Here is a 16,657-nt window from a genome sequence, read left to right on the forward strand (position 1 = left end):
TGTCAAGAGCATAAACGGTAAAAGATAGTAAAATAATTAGGAAGTGAGGAATTTTGAGTACTTATCATTGTTCTTAATGTAATTAATTTATTACATTTTTATAAAATTTAACTTTCAATAATAGTTCCACTTATCAACTGGCTCACAAAATTCCGGATTTTCTTTTTTTTTCCCCAGAGCTGCTCCGTTTTATCTTCCCTGAACAATAAACCTCCAGTATTTTGATTTTCATTTGAGAAGGAAGGTGGTCTGGCCTATTGGTGTATGGTAGGGGAGCTGGGGATCTCGTTATTTTGTCTTGTTTAATTTTGTTAATGTAGTGAAGTGAAATTCATATAACGTAAAATTAACCATTTTAGGTGAACGAGTCAATGGTATTTACTATTTTCACAATGTTGTGTAACCAGTACCTCTGATACAAAACATTTGTATCACTCCAAAACAAAACCCCCGTATTAGTTTCCTAGGGCTACCATTCCTAAATATCAGAGTCTGGGTGGCTCACAGGTCTGGAGGCTGGAAATCGGAGATCAGGCGTTATAGCAGGATTGGTTTCTGAGAGCCTCCACCCTTAGCTTGCAGACTGTCGTCTTCCCTCTGTATGAATGTATCTGTGTCCACATTTCCTCTTCTTATAAGGACATCAGTCATATCGGATTAGGGCCCACCTTAATAACCTCACTTTAACTTAATTACCTCTTTAAAGACCCTATCCCCTAATACAATTATATTCTGAAGTACTGGAAGTTAGGGTTTCAATACATAAATTTGTGGGAGGGGTCCAATTCAGCCCATAACAATGCCATACCCATTAGGCAGTTTCTCTCTAGTCCCCACTCCCCTCAGGCCCCAGCAACCAACAATCTGTGTACTGTCTCTAAGAATTTACCTATTCTGGATATTTCATATACAAGAAATCAGATATGTGACCTTTTGCGCCTGGCTTCTTTAACTTAGCACAACATTTTCATTTTCATGGGAGTGTGTGGATCACAGGAATATCATTACTCATATATGTTGTGGTTAAAAAATAAATAAAAGAACCAGTGGTCTAAAAAGATACCAAAATTAACTGCTCCAGAGTTAAGGGATTCTTTTGGGGTCCACAAAAATAACTGATATCTGACAGATAATTTTGCCTCCTATTTACAAAATTAGAGGCAAGGAGACTGGTCAAGAGATCACTAAAATCATTGAGGCAAGACAGTTTTAAGACATAGACTAGAGAAGGGCTATGGGGATGAAGAGGAGGTTTCACTAGAGTGATTAGAAAATGTAAACCACTCCCAAAAGTTTAAATATTACATATTTGAAAAGTTTATAAAAGTATAATGTAAAGAAAATTTTAAATATCATTTATGATACTAACCTCAGTTGTAAATCCTGTAAACATTTTGACATGTCTATGTTTTTACCAAAGAATAACATATACAGAGAAAAGTGTGCAAGTGATGTAATTTGAGAAAGTTAACACACCCATGTTTCCATCACCCAGATCATATTATCATGAAATTATGAGCACCCTAGATTCCTCTCTTATGTCTTTCTACCAAGGTTAATAATTACTAGTTTGTGCCTATTTTTAGTATTATATAGAGAATCACATTATACTCTTTCATTTTTGGTGTATTTTCCTTACATTCTATAAAACCAATCTATGTAGTTATGTGAAATAGTTGCTCTTTCATTTTCCTGCTATTCGAGTGTATGAAAATATCACAATTATTAATTGATCAATTCTTGATGGGCATTTGGGATATTATAACAATGTTGCTATGAACATTCTTGTTCTTATTTTCTGTGCTCATGTGGACTAAAATACTGACAATTCTGTATCCACCAAAACTTTTCTTCTTGTGTTGAGTGTTATCTAGGAGTAGAATTGCTGGTCATACAGTACATCTGTGCAGTATTTGGAGATTCTTATTAAGAGTTTTCCACAGTGATTGTACCACTTTACACTGTCATTCAGTCTGTGAGGGTTCAAGTTACTCCACATCCTCACCAATACTTGGTAATGTCAGTTAGCTTCACTGTACTGCTGTTTGGTGGTATATAATTGGGCTTTTAGTTTCCATTTCCTTTATGAATTATAATGGAGGGTTTTTCACATTTATTCACCATTTGAATATTTCCTTTTGGGAAGTCCCTGATCATCTTTTGCCTAGTTATTGATTACTTCTTTTTCTTATTGTTTAGTAAAAGTTCTTTTTATATTATGGATATGGGTCCTTAATCATAGTTGTATGAAATATGATTTACATATTATGTATATTACATATACAATTTTTATCTTATAAAGATTTATTGCAAATATCTTATCCCATTCTGAAACTTGTCTTTACATGAGCAGAAGTTATAAATTTTACTATAGTCCAATTTATCAATCTTTTATGGTTAATGCTATTTATGTTCAGTTCAAATAATCTTTACCTATCCCATGAGAATATTCCATATTATTGTCTAAAAGTTCTATTGCTTTAATTTTCATATTAAACCCATAGTCTGTCTAGAAATAATTTTTATGCACAGCACAAGGTAGAAGTTAAGTTTCTTAATCCATGTGAATGTCCAATTGATCCACCATAATGTATTGAGAAGACCATTTTCTCCTCAGTTATCACATCTTTGTCATAAATCAGGAGACTATTATTGTACTATTTCTAGACTTTTTACTCTATTCTATTCATCTGTTTTTCTGTTCTTAAGACCAATAACATATTATCTTATTCTAGTTTTTTAAAGAAGTCTTGATATCTAGCAGAGTAAATCCTTTAAGTTTTTCTTCTTTAAGATTATTTTTGCTATTCTAAGCTATTTGCTTTTCCAAAGAAAAGTTAGATTGATTTTGTCATTTTTTTTCTCAAGAACACTCGCTGGGATTTTGCACAAAATTAGTTTATTTTTATTTTTGTTTCAAAACTCATGAGTAGGTTTTGAATTTTAGCAAATATTTCTTCCACATTCTATTGAGATAATGATGTGGTTCTTCTCTTGGTCATGAATTGCATGGATTGGTGTTTGAAAGTTATACCAACCTTCTATTTCTGAAACAAACTTAATTTGATCATGATGCACTATTCTTTTTGTATAAAACTGATAATATTTTGTTTAGCATTTTTGCTTATATGTTCATAAGAGAAATTGGCCTGTGGTTTTCTTCCTCTTATAATGTTCTTGTCAGATTTTATATCAGGATTGTGCTTGATTCATAATGACATAGAAGTATTTCCTCTTTTTCTAGTCTCTGAATTTCTTAAAAATAAGACTGTGTTATTACTTATATATTTATAAAAATACACAGATGAAGTCACTTGGGTCTGTAGAATTCTCTATAGGAAGGCTTTTATTTACACATCTAATTTCTTTAAGCTATTCAATTTTAAAAATTCTTGAGTCAGTTTTGATAAGTTGTATTATTCTAGATATTTGTCAGTTTTATCTGAATTTCAAATCTATTGACCAAGTCTTTCATAATAATCTCTTATTATCTCTTTTAGGCTCATAGAACCTATAATTATACCCTTTCTAAATTTCCGGTTTTGATAATATTTTCTTTCCCTCTTCATTAATCTCAGCGAGACTTGGTAAATACTAGTCATTTTCCCCAAATAATAAGCATTTCATTTTGTTGACTTTTTATTGCTTCTTTATTTTCTATGTTATTAAGTTCTGTTCTTTAAAATAATTTATTTCATCTTGCTTTCTTTTGGTTTTAGTTTTCTTTTCAACTTCTTGAGGTGGGTACTAAAATGATTGTTTTCAGCTTTTCTTTTTTTTTATTATATACATTTAAGGTGATGAATTTCCTCCCAAGAACAGGTTAAGCTGTACCCCATATGTTCTGCTATGTGGTGTTTTTATTATGATATAGTTCAAAATATTTTCTAATTTTCATTGAGATTTCTCTATTGACCCATGTGTTCTTTTTCTAAATAATTTATTTATTTCCATTCTTTCTTCTACAACAATAAAAGCATGAAAAGCTATAACTTATCTTCTTGGTACAAATTGGGATCCTGTGAATTTTTATATGTAATGCTTTGATTGGAGTATTTAAGAAATATATTTCAAATAATGTGTAAAAAGTTTTTTCTTTTTGTATTAAAAATTATTTACAAGAGTGTTTTTACTTTTCCAGGTGATTGGGCTTTAATTAAATTTCCTTATTACTGATTTTCAGTTTTATTGTACTCAAGATAGAATTGACCTGTAAAATCTCTATAATTTATAAAGTTCTTTGAGGATTATAATTAACATTTGTAAATGTTTCATAAACCTATGAAAAGAGTTGCATTTTCTCTTTGTAGACTTAGATTTCAATATGTGGCTATAGGAAAAACTTTAATCCCATAAATTATGTAATTTATGTCCCATTTAAAATTTTTGTGTTAATTTATTCTTAAATCTCAAACTATTATTACTTTGTATTTTTTAGTACTTTATTATCAAACTCATAAGAGTAATAGATTCTCTACCTTTATCTTTCCTTATGCACTTCATCAGTAAAAATACTTTTTCCATCTTTTAAATTATTTTGGCTCTGATGTCTACTTTATTTTAACATCCTATCCCTAAGGATTTTTTATTTGCATTTGTCTGATATTGGGCTGACCATCTTTTAAATTTTAATCTTTCAAAAACATTTTTCTTTATGCATATCCAAAAATTATAGTTTGAGTTGTTTTTCTTGCCCAAGTTGAAGTTTTATCTTTTGATAAGGGAATATTACATTTTCAGTTATAGTCATAATTGTTCTGTTTTGTCTTACTTTTGTTATCTTGATTTATATTTTAAATAATTTCTTTCTATAATTATGCATATGTGTAGAATATTTTTACTTGATTTTTTTCTCTAATAGTTTAAAAGTTTTATAACTTATCTTTAAGTCCACTAGTTCATATATCCAAGGAGATATACAGCAATGTGCTCTGAGTATGTAATGTCACAGGAAAAATGTAATACAGGTTCTTAAAGTATTGATTTCATTAAATGGCAAGGAAATAAAAAATCATATTAAAATTGACACTAATTGATATACAATGTGATAAAATACAAAATTCACATGAAAGTTCTGAAATTTCTGTCTGGGATTGGGCCATTCTGGGTTATGTTCACAGATCCCTGAGTGTATGTTCACTTCTCTCTGATGTTAAGGGTTCGTATGTGAAAATGCCTGAGAACATCTGTGTCTATTTTTAAAATTATTTTTGATGCCTGAACCTATATTATCGAATTTGCAAAGTCAAAAATAAAATAATATTTCTTGAATTTCGACTCTCTCAAATAAAGAAATTAGCATACTTTAGTTTCCTTCCCCTCCTCCCCACTATCTTTTCAATTTACTTGGTATAACTTAAAATGTTGGACCCAGATTATTATTATTCCAATTTGGCTATGTTCTTTATTAATCATTCAATATTTTTATTTATTTACTATAAAAATATTTTGTATTTATGGCAGTAAATCGTCAACATTTTATTATTTAAAAATATAAATAAGGGTAATAATTTTGTCATATCGGTGTGAGATAGGAATCAAACTTAAATGTTTTCCTAATTATTTAGTTAGTTTATATAATATTGATTAATTTGAGTCATCATCCTTATCATACATATGATTCTCACACGTGCTATCCTGTGTCTAAATATTACATGTGTCTAAATATCATATTGCATTACATTACAGTAAACTAAATAAAATTACTACTAATAAACCTAAAATAGTAGTAAGCTAAATAATAGAATACTACATAATATTATACTACACTAGACTGTGCTAGGGTCTGTTTCTGGATTTCCTATTTCATTTCCTTTGCCCTTCAATTACTGTTTCAGTATCACTGATATGTGTGTGTGTATATATATATCATATATATATACACACACACACACACATGTATGTTCTGTGTGTATATATACACTATACACACATAGCTGATTCTCATTATTTCATTCAGTGTTAGCAAGTATTGAATCACTGTTTCTAGGGGAAATATAGGATTTGGTTCCTGCAGAGTGCAAGCCTCTGGTCACAATATTTTTATTAACTAATCAGTATATACACTTGTTACTATGTGTAAACACATACACACATACATTTCTAAAATATACAAATACAATATATATAATATATATACTGGATTCATTAACATTGAACTCATCTTGTATTTAGGAATAAAAAACAGCACTTAGGTATGACACTTGGAAGACATTTAAAAGAGTAAAACCACTAACAAAAAGCACAAAAGACGTGAAAACTAAATAGACCACAAAAAGGACACTTGTTTTCACGATGAGACCTGAAACAAAAGGCAGAGTGTTGCCTTGTTTGACCTTAGTTTGGAACATGCCACTTGGGCAACCCAAATTTTATGCCACTTATCCGAAAATGACTGTGTAAAAGCACTTTAAGTATTGATTTTGGAGTTACAAATAAATTTATCGAGGAGGAAAATTTGCAAACACAGAATCTGCATATAATAAGGATTGACTGTGCATGTACATACATAAAATATAATATTATGTCTAACATATTGGTAGGTGTTCTCTTCTTGTTGTATTAAAATGTATCTTTGCTATTTTGAGGGTTATTTTCAGAAGTATGCTCCTTCTTGGACGCTTAGTTCTTTATTCGGCAGTGTTGTTTATGTTTGTCTTCTTCCACTTTGCATGTACCTTCAGACTAATCAGCTCACTTTGGTTTGTGTCCCTCTCTTCAGTAGGCTGTACATTTACTTTTCTCACCTGTTAGGAGTCTTCAGTGTGGATGGACCTCGTAGAGATCAGGAATAAGGACTTGCCTTTGACTCCCTTTCTGACTTTGTGTGGTAGGGGTAGTTCTTCCTCACACCAGTAACTGATGGGCAAGTTGGCGAAATAGTACATTCTCTTCCAGCAGTGCTGTATCTTTTCCTTCCCCAACCACTTTTCTTCTTACTAAGATAGATAGATAGTGTCAAACTTTAAAACAAATAGGTAAGTGGTTAAGCCAGGAAAATTGAGTTTACTTGGGACTAGCAGGTGAATTCCAATTCAAGACTTGCAAACTATGCCAAACCATAGGCAAGTCCGGAGAAAAAAGGAGAGGACCGGTTCTTGTGTAGTGGAAAGGAGAAAGTTGAGAGGGGCTTTTTTGAATGAAAATTCATTGGAGGAGAGTAAGAATTGGAGGTTGTGCCAGTTTCTCAAAGGTTGAGTAGTGGCAGCTTCTCATTGGTTGGGTTGTTGCTGGGCAAGGAAAAAATCTTCCACCATTCTTCTGGGGTGTGTAAATTAAGCTGTGACTGATGATGCATGTGTGAGAGCTCCCCCTTCAGAGCTTCCCATCTCCATTTGAATGAGGTTTCTCCTGATTCATTAGATAGAGAGATGATAGATTGATGATGATGATGATGATGATAGATAGATAGATAGATAGATAGATAGATAGATAGATAAGTAGATAGATGATAAAGATATTATGTTATAACTACATAACAGGTTCTGTCTAAGCACTTGACATACATGAACTCCTTTAATGCTCACAATAACTAGGTAGGTACTATTATTATCCCTATTTAGATGGGAAAACTGAGGCACAGAAAGACCCTCAAAGTCACTGAATTAGTTAGCTGCAGATTCAGGATTTGAACACAGGCAACCTGGTTCCTGAGTTTACTCTCCCAAGCACCACATTGAGCTCCCTTTCTACTTGCCTCCCACCTAAACCGTAGTTCCCATATGCATTTTTAGGCTCTTCCAGGTGCCATTATGACTTTACCGCTTTACCTGTGGAGATTGCATTTCCCAGCATGCATGTTTGTCTTCCCTCAATGGACAGAGTTGGCCAAGATGGGTGGATGAATGAGCAGAGGAAAGAATATAATGTTACTTGATTCTTAATACAGCATAGATTAGAGACGGGCTCCTGGTCATATTTCCTGTTTGCTTGTAATCTTGAGCCTCTCATTCTAAATAAGACTATCGAGAAGACACAAAATATCTTCCTTCTTTCCACTTATTTTTAGACCTTGGTTTTTTTTTTCTTTGTTTTCTTTTTTTCAGAAAACCTGCAAAAATTGTGCCATGCACTTAAACTCAAACATGCTTTCCTCAATCCATTTCGTTGTATCTTACAGTTTCAATATCTTTCATATTTTGATACATTATTTCTCAGTTTCAGCTTTTAAGGCTGGTTGGAGGATTTGGGGGGGTTGTAATTACCTTTATGAGTATATTTGCAAAAGCTATGTTAGTCAACATTTTAAATTCTAAACGGCTTCCCCCTACTTTTATTCTCTGTTTGCTTTAGTAAAGTTTTTCCAAAAATAAGCTCGTCTGAAACTTGAGTGATGTTTTTTCCTCCTTCTTTTATTTTGCAGCATCTTTTCACTGTTTCCATTTCAGTTCTATCTCTGCTCAGTCAAGTAGAAAGAGGACACATTGTACATAAGACGGATATTTTCTCGTAAACAGGATGGGTGGATCCTTTTTGATTTTCCCTCATCTGTTTTAGCCCTTCCTTGCTTTGCTTTTAGAAGTCCTGTCTCAGATCCTAGGCTAGAGGGCTAGCTATTTTTCTAGTTCTTTCCTGTGGCTCCCTGAGGAGGGAAGGTGGGGACATTAGATGGGCTGTCTCTTAGGGAACACTGTGTTCGATGCTCCTGCCATGTCCAGAACTCTGTTTGTCTCCCATTCTCCCTCTCTTGGGCACTACAGAAGTACACAGGCCTGTCCTGCCTCCTGCCTTGTACCACAGCCCACAAGCCATGGAGAAGCCTCACTGTCTGACTGTTCTCCATCATAACACCTCTGCAAACCCACATTGAGTTGCTGTCAAGCTATAGATGGGGTTCCCAGAACAGCATTTCTTCTCCGTACCATCACCTATCTGTGCCCTCAGCCTTCCTCCCTCTAACCAAGACAGCTTCTGTCAGGGTTTCCCACTGTTCTTATAATTTCCCTCGCTTTGATCTAACTCTATTCGTCCTAGAGAAAGCCTCCAAAGGTCGAGGAAGGTGGCTGACAACTTTCTTGAGTTCTCAATGCCAGCGCAGAATTGTCAGAATTTTTATGTTCCTTTGGTCACATTAGTGGAGATAGAATGGGGTCTTTTAGAGGCCTGAACTCAAGATATCATTTTCCATCGAAGATTTTAACATATATTTATTGTTTTCTGGGGCATTGTGCCAGACAGTTTCACTTATGTGGTGTCGTTTAATCCACCAAATACCCTCTTAAGATATTTTATCATCGTTCCTGCTTTACTGGCAAGTAAACTGAGGTTGTAAGAGCATGCTAATTTGTTTAAGTTTGTACAGCTAGTTAGAAATGAATCCACTGAGAAGTAGAACCCAGTTTTTCTAACAAAGCGTGCTGCTTTTCTACCATCCTGCCTGGTCTCCAGCTAATTATCATGCTTGGGAAAGGCATGCAGGAGCACAAGTCCAGCCTTTGCTGTCACATGGTTTTGTCACTTTCTTGCTGTGTGACCTTGGGCCAGTTACTCAGTTTCTGCTTCAGTAAAATGGGAATAATAATCTATTTCTTTTTAGTTTTTGATGACAGAGTACATGTCAGGGGTTTCCAACTCAAATGCTTTTAGGAACATGGCAGGCGGCAGAAAAATTTGAGGTGGCTTCATGTAAGATTGTAAGGATTGATGGGGACTGCGAAACTTGACGAGGGCTTCTTCTTCTGGAGACATCAAATTCTGTTTGTGCAAAGTCACTGGGCTGACTGTGTGCCCCCCACAAGAACTAAAATGAAAATGAAAAAAGAATCAAAAATACAAAGTGTTGTCAAAGATATGGTGCAACTGAAATTTTCATAGACAGCTGGTGGGAATGCAAAATGTGTAACCACCTTTTGGAAAACAGATCCATTCTTTGACCCAGCATTTCCACCCTTGAGTGGACACTCAAACCAGATGAGCACAGCTGCCCACCAAAAGTTATTTTCAAGAATGTTCATAGCAGTGCTCTGCATAATAGCCCCAAACTGGAAACTACTAACAATATTACAATGGATCGACACCTTGTGGAACATTAACACAATGGAATAATTATGAGTGAAGAGAATGAAGACACAACAACTACACACAACAACATGGACATGGCTGATGAACATAAGGTTGAGCCACAGCAGCCAGGTATGGAAGGGTGCATATTGTATGATTCTAAATGTTAATGAGTAGAAAAAGGAATTCACCCCAAAGGAGCCAGGATCAGAGTTAATGACTGGAAAGGAGTTTGAGAGGCACTTCTGGGGTGCTTTGGCTGTGCTGGTTCCTGGTTTTCTTAATGATGTTCAGTTCGTGAAAATCACTGAACTCTACACTAATGATTGTGTACTTCTTTCTATGTACGTTATACTGGGATATACTGGGATATACATATTTTTAAATAATAACAATTGTGAACTCTTTCCCTAAACAGAAGCAGTAGACTGACCAAACATATGGATGAGTTGCATGTTCATTGCATTTTTTCTTCCCTTATAGTCCACCACCCTCTGTCCCTCAGAACTCTGTTCCACCAACACTGGCTACAGAACAGGACAGAATCTTCCCTTTTTTGCTTTATGAGTTTTTCAAGTAAGCAATAAGGAGGCACAGATGTGCCAGAGGTACAGAATGAAGAACTAAGTATTAGTGCAGGAATGAGGTTTTGAGAACCTGTGTCTAGGTCTCGGCTATTGCTCTGGCTCTGCCAATTCAGGGATCCCGAGACCTTGACATACCCTGGCTTGCTTTTGCTACTCCAAGTGTGTGTGTGGTGTGAAATTGAGCAGGGGGAAGACTGGACAACTGCTCTCATCTTTCATCCCTGAACGAACCTTAAAAAAGTCCTAGATTCTCAGCTAGGAGCATTGCGGGCTATGGGGTGTGGAGAATACAGATGAGTGTGTGGTTGGTCCAGGGCCCACTGCATACCAGTGAGTTGCTTCCATCCCTAAAGAAGAGCTTTCTCCTGGTCACACTCAAAAAGAGCATCACACTCATATCAAGAATCTCAATTAATCCCAACAGCAGAAACTGGGGCTGGAATCACATGCCCATTTTGCAGAAAAGCAAACTACAGCCCAGATAAGTGAAATAATTTCCCCAGCTATACTCTGCTGAATGGCAGGGTCTGGATTTGACCTCAGATCTTTAAAATCCCACCATGGGGCTCCATTTAAGTGAAACTAAAATCCCTAGCTCAGGGCATCTCCTCATTTCTTCCAAACTGAAGCTGTTTAGGCCCTGTTTTCCTATGATGCCACTGTTTTGAGCAAGTCAGAGAAAAGCCCAGATCCAGTGTACAGCACTGAGAAGACTTCAGACGACTCCCTAAGAATTCGGAAGACTTGGTATGTAACGGGTCTCATACATAGGATTGATATTTCCTCACACAGAATCATGTGGGTTAAAATGCACATTACTAGGCCATTCTTGATTTACAGAGTCAGAACCTCTAGAGCAGGGCCCAAAAATCTATCTCCTAATAAGCCTTCCGGGGAGAAGCAATTTTAACAGAGAGATGTTGGTTCTGTGATACAGTAAGCAAAGGGGACCAGGAAGCATAAAGCAAGGTTCCCTAAAGAATCAACGAATACTTCCCATGATGCTTGAGCCAAATCTTAGAGATTGCATGGGAACTGGCCTCTTTAGGAAAGAGAGTAACCTGCTCAATCTTGTCACTGGAGGTGTGAATGTAATAGCCACAGGGTCAACGGTCAGGAGCAGTAGGAAGGAAAGCAATGGTCAAAAGACATTCAGGGGTGTCACAGATGCACTGACTCAACACAATGACCACGTACCTGAGTAGGATTATGGAACTATCACTTCCATTGTTCTGCTCTGAATAAGCCCAGAGCTGCTGCAGTATAGGCTGAGACATCTCATTATCCTTGAGACCTGCTGAACTGGTTTCATGGGCTTCCCTATTCCCCAGTATATCTCTTCAATATATGCTAATCAGACTTGAATGTAGGGTGGGTTTCTCACAATATGAAAGAATTACTAACATACTATGATTAGAAGTTTGGACTTTATCGTGTAAAAAAAAATAGTTAGCTGTGGCAGATATTAATAGTCAGCTAAAAACAGCCATTCTTCTTTGCTGCAACTTTGCAGCTACCTTCTTTGCTGACACAGCCCATCTCCCACTGTGGAGGGTGGAATTTCTAGACATTCATTGTCCCAAGTTCAGTTGCATCTAGGGAAGGGTCATGTGATTTAAGTCTGGCCAATGAGACATAAGAGAAAGTTCCAGGAGCATTTCTGGCCAAGATTTTCCTCCATGATAAAAAGAGAGCTATACTACCTCCTCGATTCTTTTATGCTTTTATCGGAGTGTGAAAATGTTATTTTAGGAGTCATGGCCACCATCTTGTATCCAAAGATAGAAAACCAAAAGAATTTCAGAGGAACCAACTCATGCATCTGACTTCACTAAACTGATAACTAACTTTAAAACCAATTAATTTTGGATCTATTGTTTGTGAGAAAATAAATATATTTATTCTTTAAGCCAATTTAACTCTGAAAGCTTTACTGATATAAGATCTATTTCAGTAAAGGGTTTCAATAAAGAGGTGGATATGACCAGTTTTGTGTTTTTAGAAGATTCTAGGTTAAGGTATGAAGTATATTTTGTATGGGAGAGTGAGAGACAGAAACAGAGAGACTAGTAAGGAAATTTGTAGTAATCAAGGCAAAAGTAATAGAGACCTGAACACACACATTGAAAGCCTACTATGTACTAAGCCAGTGATCTAAAAACATCAGTTACTCTCACATCATCTGTAACTTTTTTACTTGATACTATTTTCTTTAAATAGCTTTCTTTCTTAGTAAAATAAATTATCATATTTTTATGTGATAGTCATTTTTTTTTCAAGTGCACATTAAGTGACTTGTCTCCATTATTAATTATGACAAACTTTTTTTTTTTTTCAGGCGAGGCAACCCTTAGTTGACCTCACAGATTGCAAGGACCTTGTCAGCTTGCAATCCCTTATTATTATTTTTTTTTTAAATTTTTTATGCCTACAGCATCTGGTCTTCCTAGGTGGTCTCCCATCCAAGTACTAACCAGGCCCCACCCTGCTTAGCTTTCGAGATCAGATGGGATCGGGCTTGTTCAGGTTGGCATGGCCGTAGACGTTACAAACTAGTTTTTAAGAATGAATTCTCCAATTAAGAATAACTAGTAGCCTGGATAAAATAATACTTAAAACTCGGGACTTGAGCGTCTAGGACAATAAAGAAAAGAGGAGTATGAAGATATTCTGCGATAATTTCCCCTTTGAGGGACTTACCGATTCTCAGGCGTGAGAGTGAGAAGCTGATCAGAACTTTGAGTAGTCTCACAGTCTGATGAGATGCGAAGTCAGAGTTTGGGGCCTGTAAACACCATGGATTTTCATTTGGGACCACGATGGGCTGGAGGTGTTAAGAGTAAAAAAATAAATCAGCCCTCTCAAGGAATGAAACCAGCCTCAAGTCAGCTTTATGTCTGATTACAACAAAGTACATTCCCGGTAGCCTAATTCATATTAGCTTAAACTCTTATCATTGCTCTCCCTGGGTCCTACAGCTCTGCTTTCTCCAGAAGCAGAGGTATGGTGAAAAAAATAACAACAGTGATACCTACTATTTATTAAGCATTTACTATGTATCAGATTCTTACTACTACACTGTGAAAGAGATAACATTATGATTCCAATTATCTATGTGAAAAACTGAGTCTCAGAGAGTTAAATAAATTGCCCACTGGCACAAAACTAGTACATGATAGAAATTTGACTCATCCTTGGCTGCGGAGCTGCAAGCATTCCTCGTACCAGCAATCTGTCGTCTTGCATTTCTAGCTGGCCTTACATGTACCACAGGCAGCACAGCAGTGCTGCTTTGTCAGCAGTGCCAGTAGTACCTGGGTCTCATGGACCATTCCTGTGCCCCACTGGCAGGTCCAAGCATTTCCTCTTTTAGGCAGCAATTGTCAAACTTAAGTCTCTGGGACTGAGTCATAATTCCAAGGGCTCCCTTGGGTCACTTTCTTTCTGAGGCTTCTTGGTACCTACAGCTTTACCTCATCCCTCTTCATCAGTTGCTTTCTCCTACCATGGGGCTATGGTGCCGCCATCCTTCACATCCAACCTGATCTTTTCCTTGCTTTTCAGCAGACAGCTATCTTTTCTGAGTCCGTCCTGTTAATTTTCCTGACATTTATTTCAATAAAATTCAGTGCATCTGGTTGCATCATTCAGAGTAAGCTCGAGGCCAGGGAGAGCAAACTGTTTTAACCTCAAATGTTCTCTCCACCCAATTGATAATGACTGCCTGGAGCACGATGGCTAGAAAGATTGTGAGACACATTCACACTCAGAAGTAGAGCCTGCCACGCTTGATGAACGATGTCTGATGTGACCATAGGCTGTGAGAGAGAGAGAGAGTGGTAATGTATACACCACATATCGGTCTCTATTGCTCTATGCTCTGGACACTTTTCACCTTTACCCACTACCGTGATTCTGTCTCTAGAATGAGCAGTTCCACAAGGAGGCATGCCTGCTGGTCATGCTGGGGTCCTTTTATATTCATTTCAGAGGTTCAGCTTATAGAGGTTCAGCTGCTTGCTAGGAAATATCAGAACAGAGACATAAACCTAGGATCCCAAGAGCAAATTCTCTACTCTTTCTGCTGCCCTCAGGTATCTCTCTATAAGCCTTTCTACGGCTGATAATGGTTTATGAACCAAGAATTTATATACTCCAACCAACGAAAGTTTTTTTTTCCCTGAACTATGGCTATTTTTATATGAGAAGCCTAGCAAGGTTATAAAAATGGAATCACATTTAGTTACACATTTAATGAATCACCTTCTTTATTGAAAAGAATCAGGTTACATGCAGTTGGGATGGTCCCTGAACGCCAAAACGTATCTTTTGCATTTGAAAAAAAAAACATGTATGAAAGAGGAGAACTGACTTACATCACTCACTCGACAGTGGTTGTGGGCACACCGAAGTAGGTTTTCTTTCTGTTTTGCCTTCGAGGTGTTTCTATACATGTCTCCCTCCCTGTCTTCCAGCCTCTCTCTAACGAATTCCCGCTGTGTTCAGTTTTCTTTTCTCTGCAACTTCAATTATTTCCTTCTCTCTCCGTGAGGAGTTTCAGTCAAATTAACAACTTCTAGTCCTGGAACTTCCAGAAAAGTAGGTTCATGGCTAACGAACTGACTTCTACCTTTGAACCAGGAAAATGTAGAGATTCACTTACCTATGCTACATGGTATTATATATGCTAATCCAAGGAAAAACGAAGAGGTTTGTGACAGAGAAAGCTGAAAACGACGAAATTTGGGAAATCTGGGACTGGGAGGAAGCAGAGAGGTCATCTAATCTACCCACTCACCTCAAATGAAAGCACAGAGAGACCCAGAGCACTGAATAGACATTAATGATCAGCCCGTTAGGGGCTGAATTACATTACGGCCCCTCACAATTGATGTGTTGATGCCCTGATCCCAGGGATTTTGATAGGCTTTTATTCATTCATTCATTCATTCATTCATTCATTTTTAATGAAATTTGTTGGGGTAACATTGGTTAATACAATTATATAATTTTCAGGTGTACGTTATCATTTGACATCTGTATATTCTATTGTGTGTTTATCACACAAAGTCCTGTTTCCTTCAGCTACCATATATTTGATCCTCTTTACCCACTTCACCCTCCCTCTACCCCTCTATATTTGACCCCCTTTATCCTGTTCACCTCCCCGCTCCTCCCCCACCCTCCTAGTAACCACTAGTCTATAGTCCTCTGGTAACTACTAGTCTTTTAAAAGCTCTCCTTCCCCTTAATCCCTTCTCCCCTTTCCTCTAATCTCTACTTTTTCAACTTCCTAAATGTCATTTCTACTTGTGGGAGGCCAAAGCAAGCCTGAAGGGTCTCCACCAGCTCTTTCCTGTTCCTTCTATTTCCTTGTGAATAGTTTTTGAGATTGATGGGCTATTGTTTTAGAAGCCAAAATGACTATTTTTAGGTTTTTGAAATTCTGTTCACATTTGCCACCCGTATGTAGACACAGAGACATGGGTGAATCCGTTCTGGTAGTGTAGAAACTCTAGAAAGCTCATAGCCTAGCCAGAAATTCTTTGTTGAGCTGGCATGCATGGTATGTAGACTCCATCACAATACCCCTGCACAAATCTGGTATTTTGAGCTGCTACCGTCCAGTGTAGTTGAACTGCTGAATGTCAAGCTCCAAGGCTGCCTCAGGGGCTGAGAATCAAAGAAGGAAAGGATTTTCTTCTAGGATTGCTACATATCCATTCTACTTGACCTGTCAGTCAGTGCAGAAGTCACCTCCACATTCTACTCTTAGAGATGTTAGAGGGACCTCTACATTTGATCCAACCATCTCGTTTCATAAAGGAGGATAATGAGTCTCAAATGACATAAAATGACATATGTCAGGTAACTTGATACAACAATGGAAGGGAGATAGCACCTCGGACTCCCAACTCCAACTCTGGAACTCTTCCCATGCACCACGCCCTGTACCTAACAGCCTCACTCTAGATGAGTTCTGGTTACTGAAATGTGACACATATATGAGAAAGCTAAACTGCCCCAGGATGGGGGTTGGCAGATCTGGTCAATGCCAGCTAGGACCATCC

The 16,657-nt window shown here is 36.8% G+C and overlaps 1 long non-coding RNA gene and 1 pseudogene across 1 annotated transcript in view; one reads left to right on the top strand and one right to left on the bottom strand.

Annotated features, from left to right (window-relative positions):
• The window catches only part of LOC111742881, a 39,291-nt gene that overhangs the window by 6,564 nt on the left and 16,070 nt on the right, over positions 1–16,657 (top strand). The gene's annotated exons all lie outside the window — the stretch shown is intronic.
• LOC111742920 lies at positions 13,012–13,130 on the bottom strand (annotated as a pseudogene).

This window comes from Pteropus vampyrus, unplaced genomic scaffold (genome assembly GCF_000151845.1).
Source record: "Pteropus vampyrus isolate Shadow unplaced genomic scaffold, Pvam_2.0 Scaffold103, whole genome shotgun sequence".
In the NCBI taxonomy this organism is placed as follows: Eukaryota; Metazoa; Chordata; class Mammalia; order Chiroptera; family Pteropodidae; genus Pteropus; species Pteropus vampyrus.